The 6,000-nt window shown below is 39.5% G+C and overlaps 1 long non-coding RNA gene across 1 annotated transcript in view; it reads left to right on the forward strand.

The window, feature by feature from the left end:
* Nucleotides 1–6,000, forward strand: part of LOC118501660 — a 145,849-nt gene that overhangs the window by 56,908 nt on the left and 82,941 nt on the right. Inside the window, exon 2 of the long non-coding RNA XR_004904294.1 lies at nucleotides 2,273–2,388. This is a non-coding gene — a long non-coding RNA (uncharacterized LOC118501660). The remainder of the gene's footprint in view (nucleotides 1–2,272; nucleotides 2,389–6,000) is intronic.

Below are 6,000 nucleotides of genomic sequence, written 5' to 3' on the forward strand. Positions count from 1 at the left end.
TTCCATTCCAAATGATAGCTTTGCTGGATAGAGTCATCTTGGACAGATGTCCTTGCCATTCATGACTTTGAATACTTCTTTCCAGCCCCTTCTTGCCTGTAAGGTCTCTTTTGAGAAATCAGCTAATAGTCTAATGGGAACTCCTTTGTAGGTAATTGTCTCCTTTTCTCTTGCTACTTCTAAGATTCTCTCCTTATTTTTAATCTTGGCTAATGTAATTATGATGTGACTTGGTGTGTTCCTCCTTGGGTCCAACTTCTGTAGGACTCTCTGAGCTTCCTGGACTTTCTGAAAGTCTATTTCCTTTGCCAGATTTGGGAACTTCTCCTTCATTATTTGTTCAAATAAGTTTTCAATTTCTTGTTGTTGTTCTCCTTCTGGCACCCCTATGATTCAGATGTTGGAACATTTAAAGATGTCCTAGAAGTTCCTAAGCCTCTCCTCATTTTTTTTTGAATTCTTGTTTTTTCATTGTGTTCTGGCTGAATGTTTCTTTCTTCCTTCTGCTCCAAACCATTGATCTGAGTCCCAGTTTCCCTCCCATCACTGTTGGTTCCCTGTATATTTTCTTTTATTTCACTTTTCATAGCCTTTAGTTTTTCCTCTATTTTGCAACTATATTCAACCAATTCTGTGAGCATCCTGGTTTCCAGTGTTGTGAACTGTGCTTCTGACAGGTTAGCTATCTCTTCATTGCTTAGTTGCATTTTCCAAGAGCTTTGATCTGTTCTTTCATTTGGGCAATTTTTTTTGTCTCAGTGCTTCTGTTACATAGTAAGGGGCAGAGCCTCAGGTGTTCACCAGAGCAGGGCAACCCACGTCACTTTGTTGTGACTCTGTATGTGGGGGAGGGGTCCAAGAGAGAACAGTGCTGCTTGCTCTGCTTTCTGCTGGATTTTAGTCATTTCTCCTGCTGCCCACAATCAAATTGGACTCTTCTGGTGCTGAGTCCTGAGTGGGTGGGTTTGTGTATTTTCTAGGACCCTATGGGTCTCTCCAATGAACTCTCCTGTGAGTCTGGGAGTTTCTCCCACTACCTCAACCTCCACAAGTGTTTTCAGTCAGAGGCTTTGAGGCTTTATTTTCCCATGATGGAACCCTGGTTTGTGTGGTCTGTCTCACTCCCCAGTTGTTCCCCCCAGTTTATCTGTATGTGAATGTGGGACTAGGGCCTGCTCCACCAGCCACTGCCTAGCCTACCTCGGTCTTCCAGCCATGAGTCCTCTCCACCCAGCTGCCCAACTCCACCCCTGATACTGCTCTGGCTGAATGTTTCTTCTTTAATTCCTTGGTTGTCAGACTTTCATACAGTTCAATTTTCTGTCAGTTCTGGTTGTTTTTTGTTTTTAAATTGTTGCCATCCTTCTTTTGATTGTGCAAGGAGGCACAGTGTGTCTACCTATGCCTCATCTTGGCCAGAAGTCATAAAGAATAAAATTGCTTACAATTCCAAACAAATGCATGCTCTTTTGAATATTTTGGTTCATTTTCTTCTTATCTCAAAGAAAGATACCATTTTAAAAACATTGCCTTTATATTTTAATATCCACGTGTGTTTTACTTATGTCCATATGATTTTTTCCCACTTACAAAGTAATACAACTTGTTTACACAAATGCAGATCAAATAAAATGTATATGAAGAAAAGGCGATTCTGTTTTGTCAAATCTTTGGACCTGCTTTCCCAAAGATAGGCAGATTTACTTGGCTTTGGTAACAATTGGTTGGTTGGTAGTGAAACTTCTCTGCCAAATTACTGGGAAGGCAAGTAGTCCTCTAGAGCTCCCAGGTTCAGTTTGAATGGATCACTTATGTATTTCAACATAACATTTGAAATGTATGTTGTTTGGAACATCTTCCTCTAGTAAATAGTGTCAAAACTTACTCCTCTGGCTTTGATAGAGCAACTTGCAATGGGGCAGCTTAGTTAACTGACAGTGAGATTAAAACTGTTTTTTTAATGTTTTTCTGTTTAACAAGATGCACAGGACAATTTTTTAAAATCCTGATGTGTGAAGTCAAGAAGAGGAAAAAGCCTATGTGGTTTTCCACTTGGGGAGTAGAGAAACCATCTGAGTCAAGCATATATATATCAGTATGCTTGATTCAGCTATATAATTGGAAAATATAACTGAATCAGTTATGTTTCCACATGCTAAAAATTAGCTGAACCTTGTATGTACAAATTAAATCAAGAGAATATAAACCCCATACCTCTCAGTTTTTTTTTTAACTTTTCAGTTTACCTTGTCTTTCATCTTGTACCCATCAGGCAAAGCCACAACAGCACTAAGATGAAGTCTTCTTCACTGGTCTCTCTCATTCACTCAAACCAGAGTTTATCAGCTTCTCTCCTGAGTAAAGGAAGATGGATTTGGAATAAATAGGGTATCATAAATGCAAAAGATTTATATTTCTGATTAGACCCTGCTAGCCATTCAGCTTGTTTTAGAAATTAAGGGGAAAGAAGGTATGGGATGGGATGAGAGGGAAGAGATAAGCAGCTATATCACTTACATTTAGCCCCAGAAGAATGAAAATATGGCACACTTGATTTCACCCCTCCTGCCCTTGAAAAATGTTGTTAATCAGTTAGCTCATGTTTCCCACTGAGCTTGAATATAGCCTCAGAATTGTCTTGGTATATCCCTCTGGGCAGCTACTATGAATCTGTCTGGTTGGCTTATGAGACTGATTTAGTGAGTGCATTATTTATTCATTTATTCAACATTTATTGAGCATCTAAACTGGTCCGGGCATGTTAAAGGCATTCATTCAGGAGCAAGACACAAAACTTAACATTCTAATGAAATGAAACCGTGTGTGTGTGTGTGTGTGTGTGTGTGTGTGTGTGTGTGTTTTGGCTCTGCACATTTGCTTGGCATGCAGTAGGTTTTCAATAATTTTTTTTGTCACATTGCACTGAATCTGAGAAATGGAGTGTGGCTATGGTTCTCCCTCAAATAATGAGAACGTTTGTTCCACCTGAGTTCACTTTACTCTCAAGGTCTATTAAAAACAAATTCACCTTAAGATTAGTTCTCAACTGGATATGTTTTGAGGGGCAGGGGTAGATAGCAAGAGAAGAATCATACATAGAAAGTCATGTCACCCCCTAAATCTAACCTTTGAATATGTTGTAGATCTGCTGATTGGATCCTTGCTATAACACAATATCAGACTCCATCCTCAAAGGAAGTAAATTAAGCTGCACCACATGAAGAAAAATGGTTGACATTGTGCTCTTGCTAGCATCTTGTGTGTAGCTGTGAACAGCTGTGTTAGTGACAGTGAAGCTGTGATATGATAGCATCACTGGGGAGAGAGATAAAGGGTGATTCATTCACAATGCACTATTCAAAGAATCTCACAGGTGTGGTTAAGGATTATATTTTCTCCTCTCTCCCTTCTATCTAAAATTTATACTGAATTAACGCCAATTCAGTATAGGTCTGTCAGAATTATGGGTCTTCTCTCTCAAGGAATGGTGTTTTAGGAATACATGCTGTGGCATTTATACACAAAAATGAAACTGGGAAAAGAATTCTTTGCATGCAAAGCGGATTAGCTTCTGACTCTCCCTAGTGATTCTTAGACCACTTATTCATTCCCTTATGAATAAGCCTTAGTTTTCCCCTCTCTAGTATAGAAAGCACAAAACATACCAAAGAGAGTGGTTCTTCCAGAGAACAACTTTATAGCTCCTTTGGTGGACAGGAGGGGTCAGATACTAACTACCAGTGAAGAGGACAGAGGAAGTAAGAAAAGGGCATCCTGAAAAAAGAAATTGGAATGGCATTTGGATATTTGTTTTAAACAGATTTCGATTTGCTGCATGAAGGGAAAATTGTATGTCTGAGATGCCCTTTTGAGAAATGGAGTTAGAAGATACAGCAATAAAATTTAAATTGGACAGAATCATAGGCCAGTGTTCTCAAATGCTGGCTGAGTACATGGGCCATCTCCTTGGAATCTCCTAGTAAACTTGTTAACGCTGCAGGTTCCCTAGACTCAATGGCTGCAGAATCTCTGGGTGGGGTACCTGAGATGAGTCTAAAGTACACAGCTAGATTTGGGAATTACTGGTAGATCCTGTGCTAAACAAACAAATGAACAAACAAACATAAATTCCACAAGATATTTAGGAGGGAAAACAGCAAACAGAACAAGAAAAATGAGATAGCAGGTTTATCCTCCGTCTTGAGCCACCAGTAACATTTGGTAATCAATAAATAGTAATTAATTGAATAATTAATATGTATCCAGTACTTATCCAAATGCTTCCTATTCCTTGAAACTTTTTATATTAAATTTTAAGGAGCGTTATGAGTGTGATAGGACCCATGAAGCCCACTTGGAGCACGAGACACAAGCATTTTAAGCACTCGTCTGGTAGGTGTCTGAGCCAGGCTTCAAACTCAGGTAGTCTGATTCCAGAGCTCATGCTGTAAACCTTGACTAGATATTGTCTTTTCTGTGTAATGGTAGGTTCTGGGGAAATGAGAGTTAATAAGGCAGTGCCTTCCCTCATGGAGCTCACAGAAATTCATAATGTATGAAAAAAGATAAAGTAGTTTTAGGCTTCTTGCAGGATGCTGTTACCAGAAGGGTAAATGAATACAAGGTGGCAAGAATGATAACTATCTACTCAGTTATTGAAAATAACTATTAATGATTATTATTTAATTGAGGCTAATTATCACAATTGTTTTAATAACTGAAATGAATGCTAAGTGTGGTGTTTCATAACCTATTGATAGAACCTATTTGTGATAAATATAAATTGTCACAAAACTTAGTGGTTTGAAAAAACAACCTCTCTATTATAATCATGAAGTCTAGGAGTCAAGAATTCAGACAAGGCATAGGTGGAATGGCTTGAGTCTGTTTGCCCATGTTTGGGGCCTCAGCTGTAGGTGACCCAAACATCTGGGGCAATAAACACCTGGGGCTAGAGGGTCCACTTCCAAGAGGGATGGTCTACCAGCTTGGTGGGGATAACTGGAAGACTAGGTTTGGAAGGGACTATGGCAAGAGCATCTCACCAGGCCTCCTCAGCATGGTGGCCTCAGGGAAGCAGGACTTCTTCCAAGGTGGTCAGAGTTTCGATAAACAGGTGGAGGCTGATGCCTTTTTGACCCAGCTTTGGTAGTGTCCCCTCCACCATACTATGTGGGCTGAACCAGTCACAGGCACATCAAGATTCAAGAGGAGGGTACATAACTCCACCTTTGAGGAAAGTCAAAGTATTTGGAGCCATGTTTTAAAATGGTCATGTGTGGTTAATGTTTACTGAGTGTCTTGTTTGTGCCAGGCACTATGCTGAATGCTTACCAAGGGTATCTCATTTAAAGTTTATCACAACAGTGTAAAATATGTGCTATTATTACCCCAGGTTACAGATAAGGGATCATAGCCTTAGAGAGGATGTTTAACTTGTCCAAAGTTACCAAAAAGTGTCAAATGGGAATTAAACCCTCTAAGCCTAAATTGAATCATTTTGGTGTTCTTTATAACTTGGCCTAATTCCCATCCCAATGTGCATAGTAAGCTCAATCTAAATGTTTGTGAAAGGGAAGAGGTTCTCAGTGACTATATATATGGGGACTCAAATAGGGACTTTGGGGAGCAACAGCATGGTTAGCAACTAATACAGTCTCTCTTGCCCTTGTCAGAAGTGAAATCCTCAGTAACCAATGGGTGCTTGGATCGCAGGCCTGGCCTTTACATTTCTCATGTAATTTCTCACATAATTCTCTCTTTAGTGGCCTCATCTCCAGATGTCTCATGCCTGGATCCTGAATTCAAGGCAAAAGGGAACAAATACTCTTTGAAAAATGCTCCTGAATCAATGTTTTCCCAGACCCAGGAAAAATATCACAAATTGGGAGCATTCATTCCCAGGAATGTGGACAAATATGTTTTGACTACTTTTTACATATTTTATTTTCATATCCACTTATCCAACAAATATACTTTCATATTGAACACCGGCTGTGT

This window comes from Phyllostomus discolor, chromosome 7, assembly GCF_004126475.2.
Source record: "Phyllostomus discolor isolate MPI-MPIP mPhyDis1 chromosome 7, mPhyDis1.pri.v3, whole genome shotgun sequence".
NCBI lineage: Eukaryota > Metazoa > Chordata > Mammalia > Chiroptera > Phyllostomidae > Phyllostomus > Phyllostomus discolor.